This window comes from Rutidosis leptorrhynchoides, chromosome 4 (genome assembly GCF_046630445.1).
Source record: "Rutidosis leptorrhynchoides isolate AG116_Rl617_1_P2 chromosome 4, CSIRO_AGI_Rlap_v1, whole genome shotgun sequence".
NCBI classification, from domain to species: domain Eukaryota; kingdom Viridiplantae; phylum Streptophyta; class Magnoliopsida; order Asterales; family Asteraceae; genus Rutidosis; species Rutidosis leptorrhynchoides.
This window is the reverse complement of record NC_092336.1, coordinates 580,464,702-580,476,774: the sequence shown is the minus strand read 5'-3', so window position 1 is coordinate 580,476,774 and position 12,073 is coordinate 580,464,702.

Here is a 12,073-nt window from a genome sequence, read left to right as displayed (position 1 = left end):
ATTGGTTCATATTATTAATATGCTACGATTAACTATTGACTACTCATTATACCTATAATATTCTATATGATTAATTTATCTCCGTTGTGTTTATTGAAGAAACATGTCTCAAATGTCGGATGCTGAGTTTGAGGAACTAGACGAGAAACGTGTGAATGAAAGAATTGCTGCAGCCGAGGCGGAAAAAGCAGCAGCCGAAGCAGCGGCCAAAGCAGCAGCTGAAGCAACAGCCGTGAATACAAACTCATGAAACGGATGCTCATACAAAACTTTTCAAGGATGCAAACCACAGACGTTTAGTGGAACCGAGGGACCAGTCGGTCTAACCCGATGGTTTGAAAAGATGGAGTCCGTTTTCAAAATTAGTAATTGTGCGAACGGAGACAAGTCAAAGTATGCTTCGTGCACGTTGCAAGATGGTGCACTTACTTGGTGGAACAATTATGCTAAAGAAGAAGGAGTAGATACGGCATACGATATCTCTTGGGAAGAATTGAAAAAGATGCTAATCGAGGAGTACTGTCCTCGAAACGAGATCAGAAAAATGGAATCCGTGTTATGTAATTTGAAGGTTTTCGGTGCGAATCTCAAGAACTATGAAAATCGCTTCATGGAACTAGCCTTGTTGTGTCCCGAATTAGTGCCAAACGAGAAACGAAAGATAGAGATGTATATTGACGGTTTGTCGATCAATATCAAAGGAAATTTTACATCGTCCAAACCGAATACGATGCGGGAAGCCATGAGAATGGCACACCAACTCATGGACCAGATCACGGAGAGTTCGATTAAGGCACCAACTACTAAAGTCAAGAAAACCGAAGGAAAGAGGAAATGGGAGGACCACAAGGGCAAAATTTCTCACCCGAAGAGGCAAGAGACTTTTAAGGGCAAACAAGATGGGGCGATTGCTAGTCCAAACTACAAGGGACCCCATCCGTTCTGCAAAATATTTTACACACATCATTCAGGTTATTGCCAAGTGGTCTGTGATAAGTGCAACAAGAAAGGATATGTGGCGAAAGATTGTTATGCCACCATTTCTGAAGTGAAGACAAAACCGACCGATGTCAAGAAATGTTTTGGATGCGGGAAGCCTGGTCACTTTATAAATTAATGCCCTGATAAGGAGAAGAACAAAGAACCCGCACATGGGATGGCATTTAATATTAATGTCAGTGAAGCGCGTGAGGACCCTGATCTTGTTACAGGTACATTTACCGTTAATAATCAACTAGCTTCTATTATGTTTGATACTGGTGCTGATAGAAGTTATATGTTTAAAGACTTTAGTTCTAAATTGAAATGTTCATCATTGCCTCTAGACGATAAATATACTATTGAATTAGCTAATGGTAAACTGATAAAAGCCGATAAAATTTGCCATGATTGTGAGATAAACCTTGCTGGTGAAACATTCAAAATTGATTTGATACCCGTAGAATTAGGAAGTTTTGACGTAATCGTTGGCATGGACTGGATGTCTAAAACAAGAGCTGTTTGTGCTGAGAAAGCAATCCGCATACCTCGTAAGGATGAAACGTCATTAATGATTTATGGGGAGAAGAGCAACTCGAAGCTGAACCTTATCAGTTGTATGAAGGCCCAGAAACTTATAAGAAAAGGTTGTTATGCCATTTTAGCACACGTGAAGAAAATTAAAACCGAAGAAAGAAGCATCGACGACGTGCCGGTTGTAAGAGAATATCCCGAAGTATTTTCAGAAGAATTACCTAGGCTACCTCCACACAGATGTGTAGAGTTCCAGATTGATCTCGTGCCAGGAGCCGTACCTATAGCCCGATCCCCATATAGACTTGCACCATCCGAGATGCAAGAATTGCAAAGCCAATTACAAGAATTATCGGATCGTGGATTTATTCGTCCCATTTTTTCACCTTGGGGTGCTCCTATTTTGTTCGTCAAGAAGAAGGATGAATCTATGAGAATGTGCATAGATTACTGAGAATTAAACAAATTAACAATCAAGAATTGGTACCCATTACCAAGGATTGATGATTTGTTTGATCAATTGCAAGGATCAAGTGTTTATCCTAAGATTGATCTATGCTCCGGATATCATCAGCTGAGAGTGAAGGAAGAAGATGTTCCTAAAACCGCGTTCAGAACCCGTTACGGTCAATATGAGTTTTTAGTCATGCCTTTTGGATTGACTAATGCTCCAGCAGTATTCATGGATCTAATGAATCGCATCTGCAGGCCGTATTTAGACAAATTTGTCATTGTTTTTATCGACGACATATTGATTTACTTGAAGAACAAGGAAGAACATGAGTAACACTTAAGACTGGTACTAGAAATACTCAAGAAGGAAGAACTGTACGCAAAATTTTCAAAGTGTGATTTCTGATTACAAGAAGTATAGTTTTTGGGCCATGTTTTCAGTAAACATGGAATTAAAGTTGACCCTGCCAAGATCGAAGCCTTTAGTAAATGGGAAACCCCGAAGACTCCAACACAAATCCGTCAATTCTTAGGTCTTGCTAGTTACTACTGAAGATTCATTCAAGATTTTTCTAAAATCGCCAAACCCTTAACTGCATTGACTCAGAAGGGAAAGAAGTATGATTGGTCTGCGGAACAGGAATCTGCATTCCAGTTATTAAAGAAGAAGTTAACGTCTGCACCCATTTTGTCATTACCGGAAGGAAATGATGATTTCATGATCTATTGTGACGCTTCGTGCCAAGGTTTAGGATGTGTATTAATGCAACGCACAAAAGTTATCGCATACGCCTGATGTGTGCAGCGGTGTATACGAAATACTTATATTTTTATTACGAAATACGATACAATTTACACAAGTTTTATTTATTAATATAGATGGGATATACATAAACCTTGCTACAACACTTATAGGCAGTGTATATAATCGTAGAGTAGTGTAGTTTTTAGTAAGTCCGGTTCGTTCCACAGGGAGACGGCTTATTGGGTACACTATATTTTTAAACAATTATATTTGTATAAATATATATACATATATTAGTAATATACTAGTATTATTATTATTATAAAAGGGGGGTTTTACCGTTTAATGACCGGTTTGTCGATTTTAAATAAAGCGTAAAGATAAATGACGATAATATAAATGACAGAATTTAAATTGCGATAAAGTAAATTGCAGTAATTAAAATGACAGTAAATAAAGGTACGATGAAATATGAAATAAAAGTATTATGCTTATTTAAACTTCCGTAATCATGATGTTTGACGTTTTGATTTTAATTAATTGTTACCCGGGTTAATTGTCCTTTGTCCTGGTTTATTTGATACCTATCTAGTTTTTGTCCATAAAAGTCCATCGGTCATAACTATAAAATGCTCGTCAAATTAACCTTATTCCCGAAGTCAAATATTCCAACTAATTAGGGATTCAAACTGTAACAAGGTTTTAATACTTTGTTAATAATTACACCAGGTTATCGACTGCGTGTAATCCAAGGTTTTAATACTTTGTTAACAATTACACTAATTATCCTTGTATGTAATCCACCCCTGTTTTAATGAGATATGAATATTAATTTACCCACTTGATCAGAATGAATAATCAATTACCCAACCCGAATAATTAATTAAATGATCGTAAAAGATGTCGTATAAACGTCACTAAATAGGACATACATAATCATTTTAATAATTATTAGATTAACTAATTTGAAGATAGGTTCGACAGGTTCCAATGAGTTGTCATTCAATTAGACAATACCCCCTACCTATTAATAGTTAATAGTCCAATGTTCACAAGTGTTGGTCTTTTGTCCAAACCCGAATTATGGTACAAAATCCAATAACCCCATCTTAATATTTAGCCCAACATCACAATTACTTCGGCTCAAATAAGCATAATAATAACTTAGTTACAATACATTAATTTAAAAAGGAAGAACATAGCTTACAGTGGTGATTAATCACGTAGCGTTACACGGACAGAGTTCCGTCTTACAAAACCTTAAAACATTTCTTACATTAACCCAATTATTATTAAACTTAATTTAAACTTTAATAAATAAATATAAATATATATATATATATATATATATAATTCTTTACAGAGGAAGAAAGAAAATTGAGGTGTGTTGAGCTCCTCCAAATTCGTGGCTATTTATAGCACTTGGCCAGATTCTGATGCCCATGCGATCGCATGGGCTTTGTGCCTATATGCCATGCGATTGCATGGCTACCTGATCCAGCTCACAATGCTTTGTTTTCTAGTTTTCCGACACTTTAATTAAATATATATATAATATATATAATTTTATATAATTTTATATATATTTATATTCTTGTGCATAGTTGACTTATAATTTTAGCTCCGTTGACTTGTACGTTAATGCTCGATTTATGTCTAGGTTCCAGATTTTTGAACGTCTTTTCGTATGCTTAGATATCTTGTATTTTGCGTTCTGCGACTTGTACTCTTGTCATTTTTGGACGTTTCTCATCAATAAATTGAACCACTTGAATTATATCTTGTACATTTGAGCTTTTTGGTCATTTGCGTCTTCAAATCGTCGTTTTCTTCTTTTGTCTTCGCACTTATTTATTTAAATGAATATTACATAAAAATAGAACAATTACAACTAAAAGCTTTACATATTGGGATGATATTGCGCCTAAATATATGTTCATTTGGAGCACTATCAAATATCCCCACACTTGAATGTTGCTTGTCCTCAAGCAATACAGAACTTGAAATAAAATCACACTTCACTCGAATCACTTTTTTATTCTCACACTTTATACATCAGTGATTTTAATACAGCGGTATAAACAATGATAGTAACGATGTGGTTTACAGTCCCACATGACTATAAAAATTTAGATCCTTTAAGGAAATTGGATCTTTATGAAAACTTTTGATCTTTTGAAAATTCATTCTAGCTTTTACCCAAGATAAGTTTTCCAGAATAACCATTCACCGGTGTTTGCAAAATATTTTTGTGGATTGCGTGGGTTTCATATTTAAAATTTTAGCTCAAAACTTGCGATTTTGTGTCAACCACTTGCTAACCTTGTATTATGAAAGCACACGTCCAGTTTACTTGCTCCGTATATTACCTTTCGGTAAACTACCGTCCGGTTGTAAAGGAAAGCGATGAACAAGCAACTGTTAAGGCAATGTCTAATGACATGCAGATAATCATGGTCCACAACGTGTCGGATACAGTTACTATCCTTTGTAGGAGCAATAGTAAAGATCACCCAATAATTTTTCGGTCTGGCACAAGGTCCTGTCTTCGACCATGCTATGCAACCATCGTTCTTAAGGTTAACACCCGATTTAGTTCAGGTGACCTAATGAATTCTGATAAATTCTTAGGATTTTACGTTCAATGGTAATGAACGCATTGAAAATAGGTTTTCAGAAAACAAATCGGTTTTATTTTTATCAAAATATTTTCTCGTTCAAGCTCGAATTTAGATATCATCGAATTCCATGAGTTTGTAATTCTCAATCTTTAAGGTCAATCTCAAGGATTGAGTAATATCAGTCTTAAAAGCTGATTTTTGATCTTTAAGGAGATTATCCTTTCTGGGGGTCTGATTCATTAGTCTTATCAAGCTAATTTGCACGGTGCCCTCCCCATTTTACGAGACAGATCCTCTCATGGTTAGGATAAGTCTGACCACTTGGCGACCCTGTTTGATGCTGAGGTCCGTGAATTTCCTACTGATTTTAGAGATGACTTTTCTAAATTTTTCGTCAACCTACAGCTGGTCTGGACGACAACTTCTTGACCTAAATCAAGAAGCGCGTGTCTTTTTCGGAAGACTTTACTTCCTTTTAATGATGGAATTGATTCATCGTGTAGATCCATCTTTCTTTCAAATATATTACAGTAAATCGGGTAAAACTGATTAGTATTGTTCAAAGCAAAAGTACCTGCAATAATCTTGTACAAATATATGTGATATATGTTAAAGAACTTGGTGCATTCTTCCCACACTTAACTTTTATTTTATTTCTTTCTTTGCCTTTTTATTCTCCTTTATTCCATTTTAAATGAATTCTAACATTTTGGGTTGTTTCTCCATTTATGTTCTCTCCGAGGTAACAATAATTTCGGTATTAACACCTAGTTTTATCGTTCATAAATATGTATAAACATGATTTTGAATTCATTTAGTTGAAAAATTTTCAAATTTTCATAAAATTTGGCAATTCACTCGAGAGAATTTATAACCCTTCCTCACACTTGAGATAATGCAATGCCCTCATTTGCATGAAATCAGACTATAATTATAAATTCATGAGGGTGATTAGTGTAGAAAAGTGATTAAAAATACCGAATTTGCAAACATATTATTTTATATCACATTTGATATTTTGCATCTTGTCGTCAAAATTAGTAGCTTTTACTGAACTTAATGTCAGTCTTTGAAAGTGCGCTGTTTTATCCTGTTTTGTACATAAGATAAACTACAAACATACATAATATTTGTTTTATATTTTTTTTTATAAAACCTTTATTTATTAAAACAATTTAAATGAATAATTTTTTTTAAAAAAAAATTTTGTTTCCTATTACTTTAGGTAGTTTCGGTATATTTACCTAGTCCGTCCCTCGACAAAATTTAAAATTTGTCGTTAAAACGATTGTTTTAAAAGCAAAGATTTTTGGGTTTTTTTAATTTTATTGGTATACTTTAGATCAATAAAATTAGAAATAATGATAACAAAATTTTTCGCCCCGCCTTCGGGTAAAGCAATTTCGGTCCCATGACCTAGTCTTCAACTTACGATGAATTTTTGAAATCATTTTTTTTAAACTTAATGAAATAAAGTAATTTTTGTTTTTAAATTCACACAAAACTTAAATTTAAAAATGCATATTAATTTCATACAAAACCTACAAAATAAAAATTCAGAATGGGGGGAGAAAACTAGTTCTTTAGTGTCTGCTAGTGGAAAAGACCAATCGGATTCCATTCTCGAAACTACACGAGAACAGAACAATTAACCCTAGACAGCATTATTTCTTAGAACATTTGAATCTCCCTACACTTAGGTAGATGTGGTTTTGAAATTGTGATTAACTTCATCGTCAATTTCTTTTGGACCATAATCAACTTGCATATCTGTGACTTTTGCTTTAAGCCATTGGTCGGATTCCTGTGTAATATCTACAAATTCAACTAGTTTCGCCTTTTCTTTAGGCGATAGATTGGATACTAACCGGTTACATAACTTAAAGTTCCCTTTGGTTCTAGCATCACGAATCCGTTTAATAAGTTTCTTCATTGAACTATTAATAACGAGATCATTTAATTTCGTATCAACAACGAGGTTCTTTGTTATCAAGTCATCATTAGGTGTTGCTTCATCTTCCCCACACTTAGGTGTTTTATTATTGCTAAGCACTACCGTTGGAGTTGGTAAAACAACATGGTTCTTACCAATCGTTTTTGTTGGTTCAACGGTTTTGGTTGGTGGAGATTTAATCTTTCGACAAACAAAGGTGACCGATTTTTCACCATCACTAAGTGTCATTCTACCCTCTCTTACATCAAATAACGCCCTGGTGGATCCTAAGAATGGTCGACCTAAAATTAGAGGAATGTTTGAGTCCTCTTCTATGTCAATGACAATAAATTCGACTAAAGAGGTTAAATTACCCACTTGAACGGGTAGGTTGTCAGCAATTCCAACTGGGTGCTTAATAGTTTGATCAAAGAGTCGAACACTCATTTCCGTTGGACTTAGCTCACCTACTCCTAATCTCTTATATAATGAAAGAGGCATATGATAATGCTAAAAACGAACATATATTTCATAGCATTATTCCTCAAGAAAGACAAGCTTTTAGTTGCAATTGTTCTATTTAAAAGTGATATTCGTTTAAATAATAAAAGGTGAAGACAAAAGACAGATTCGACGAATTGAAGACGCAAACGACCAAAAAGCTCAAAAGTACAAAATACAATCAAAGAGGTTCCAATTATTGATAAGAAACGTCTCGAAATTACAAGAGTACAAGATTCAAAAAGCAAAGTACAAGATATTAAATTGTACGCAAGGACGTTCGAAAATCCGGAACCGGGACCACAGTCAACTCTCAACGCTCGACGCAACGGACTAAAAATTACAAGTCAACTATGCACATAAATATAATATAATATTTAAATAATTCTTATAATTATTTATATATTATATAAATAATAAAAATCCGTCGGCAAGAAAGACTCCAAAGTTTGTGAGCTGTAATTTCAAACTCCGCGACTCGCGGAGTTTGAAGGCAAAAAGGGCCGCGAGTCGCGGAGCTCCAAATTCTGAAACTCCCTATAAAGCCAACCGAATTCTGATCATTTTTCATAACATATATCCATCTCTCTATCTATATCATAATATTTATATTTATAATTTATATTTTAATTTTAATTTTAATTCTAATAATAAGGGTATGTTAGCGAATGTTGTAAGGGTGTAAGTCGAAATTCTGTCCGTGTAACGCTACGCTATTTTTAATCATTGTAAGTTATGTTCAACCTTTTTATATTAATGTCTCGTAGCTAAGTTATTATTATGCTTATTTAATCCGAAGTAATCATGATGTTGGGCTAATTACTAAAATTGAGTAATTGGGCTTTGTACCATAATTGGGGTTTGGACAAAAGAACGACACTTGTGGAAATTAGACTATGGGCTATTAATGGGCTTTATATTTGTTTAACTAAATGATAGTTTGTTAATGTTAATATAAAGATTTACAATTGGACGTCCCTATAAATAACCATATACACTCAATCGGACACGATGGGCGGGGTATTTATATGTACGAATAATCGTTCATTTAACCGGACACGGGAATGGATTAATAGCCACTAGAATAATTAAAACAGGGGTGAAATTATGTACAAGGACACTTGGTATAATTGATAACAAAATATTAAAACCTTGGGTTACACTCAGTCGACATCCTTGTGTAATTATTAAACAAAGTATTAAAATCTTGTTACAGTTTAAGTCCCCAATTAATTGGAATATTTAACTTCGGGTATAAGGATAATTTGACGAGGACACTCGCACTTTATATTTATGACTGATGGACTGTTATGGACAAAAACCAGACGGACATATTAAATAATCCAGGACAAAGGACAATTAACCCATGGGCATAAAACTAAAATCAACACGTCAAACATCATGATTATGGAAGTTTAAATAAGCATAATTCTTTTATTTCATATTTACTTTCCTTTATTTTATATTTAATTGCACTTCTAATTATCGCATTTTTATTGTTATTGTATTTAATTGCACTTTTAATTATCGTACTTTTTAATTATCGCAAGTTTATTTTATCGCACTTTTATTATTCGCAATTTCATTATCGTTATTTACTTTACGCTTTAAATTAAGTTTTGTATTTATTTATTATTTTACATTTGGTTTTAACTGCGACTAAAGTTTTAAAATCGACAAACCGGTCATTAAACTGTAAAAACCCCCCTTTATAATAATAATATTACTTATATATATATTTGTATTTTTATAAAAGTAAACTAATATAGCGTTAAGCTTTGTTTAAAGATTTTCCCTGTGGAACGAACCGGACTTACTAAAAACTACACTACTGTACGATTAGGTACACTGCCTATAAGTGTTGTAGCAAGGTTTAAGTATATCCATTCTATAAATAAATAAATATCTTGTGTAAAATTGTATCGTATTTAATAGTATTTTCTGCTAAAATATAATAACTATTTTATATACACCTCGCATAACTATCAAGTATTTTTGGCGCCGCTGCCGGGGAATAGCTTAAAAGCCGGATGCAACGCTAATATATATAAAAAAAAGATTTTTAGTTTACTTTTATTAAAATTCGTTTTTATAAAAATACGTTTTAAATATTCGAAAATATAAAAAGAAAAACAAAAATATAAGTATTTTTAAGATTTTGTTAAATATTTAAGTTTTATAAAGTTTCTTTATTTTTATATAAGTTTTATTTAAGTATTTTGTTTTTATTTAAAACATACATAAAAAAACCGAAAAAAAAAATTTAATATCTATAAATCTATTTTTAAGATATTTTTAAAATTATAAAGTAGTTCTATTTTTATTTAAGTTTTTAAAATATAAGTTTTTTATTATATAAATATTTTGATATAAACAGAAAATATAAAAACAGAAAATATAAAATAAAAAAAAAACGCGTAAAATTTAAACTGTACCAGAGTTGAATTTTGGAACCCCGCGACTCGCGGGGTTTGCTGCTTGGAATACCGCGACTCGCGGAGACACTCTGACACACGTGACAGAACCCTAATTCCACATTAATTACGGATTTTATTATTATTATTATTATTAATAAACCCTAATTAGTTTAATTATTATAATTAGTTTAAGTTTTTTAAATTAAATTGTATTTTAAATTTTAATTAGTTTTATTATATATAAAATTAATAGTTTTAATAAATAAATAATATAAAAATAATATTTTTATAAAAATTGTACTTTTTACAACTTTTTGTATATTTTTATATTTTGTCCCTTTTTAATCGTTTTAGCGTAATATTTGTATTTTTAGCTCATATTTAGTTTTAAACTTAGTTTTTGCCATAGTTATTTTTACTTCTAGATTTTTAGGCTTTGCCGTAGAATTCCTTAAGTGCTTTCTCTTTAGACTAAGATTTAGGTGCTTTAGAATTTTGCGACGCCTTTTTAAGTTTTAGTTTCTTTTTAAGTTATTTCCATTTGGGATTTAGTTTTTCCTGTAAGCTTTAATATTTTTAGACGACTTTTACCTATGTATCAATTATCATTCCAATTAGTAATCTCAATTTGCGATTATAATTTTAAGTTAGTTGTAGTAATAAGGTTAGGTTAGTCAATTGTTTTTAAGTTTTATAAGTTTCTTTTATTTTTCCGTCACCTTTTATTTTTCAACCATTTTTCTTTTTCGACCTTTTTCCGACGCGCTCTTTTTTCTTTCTTATTTCTCGCTATTCTAGTTTTAGGACATAGATTTTTATTCTACTTCTTATCTAAATTTCTTAAAATTACGAAAATTTATTTTAAGTGGTTAAATTGATAGACTTCAAAATTTTCTGGTTCGTAGTAATAGTTGGATTTGTACGTGGACCGGGTTATTGGAGCCAAACAGTCCTCAATTATATTGAGACCAAACTAATCCTGCCCCTCTGCTGCATCTTTTGGCTATTCGAAACGTGGGCAAAATCAGAAAAGTCTATTGATTGGATAACTTATTATAATTTTTCTTTCCTTTTAAAAACTAATAGGATATTCAGTGAATGCACCGAGCAAGACGTTCACCACCTTTTGTACGTTCACCACCTGTAACTAGATCAAGACATTTAGCAAATATTACTGCCGTTGATTTTTCTTTAGAATCGTCATCCAGTCGACCAAGTACTCCAGTTCAAATTTCCGATAATCCATTTTTTGAACCCGACCTCACAATTGAGAATCTGGAGAATATTCAGGAACGATTCGTAGATCCTGAACCACTAAACTTTCCTCCGGAACCACCAATCATTCAAACAGAGATTGTTGAGGAACGAACCATTAAATCAGAATCCTCTAGTGATTCCGATTCAACAAATTCAATTATGGAGAATCTGGAACCTTTAAGTATGGAAGACCGAATGAGAGCTAAACGCACTGGCCAAGGTCACGCAATTACTCATCCAGACATTAATGCGCTAGATTATGAAATCAAAGGACAAATTCTACACATGGTGACTAATCAATGCCAATTTAGTGGAGCGCCGAAGGAAGATCCAAATGAACATCTACGTACCTTTAATAGGATCTGCACACTATTTAAAATCCGAGAAGTGGAGGATGAACAGATATATCTCATGTTATTTCCCTGGACTTTAAAGGGAGAAGCCAAAGATTGGTTGGAATCGTTACCTGAAGGGGCGATCGATACATGGGACGTATTAGTTGAAAAATTTCTTAAACAATTCTTTCCAGCATCTAAAGCCGTAAGACTTCAAGCAGAAATTGTTACGTTCACACAGAAGCCAAATGAAACTCTATATGAGGCGTGGACAAGATTTGGAAAGTTGTTGAGAGGAT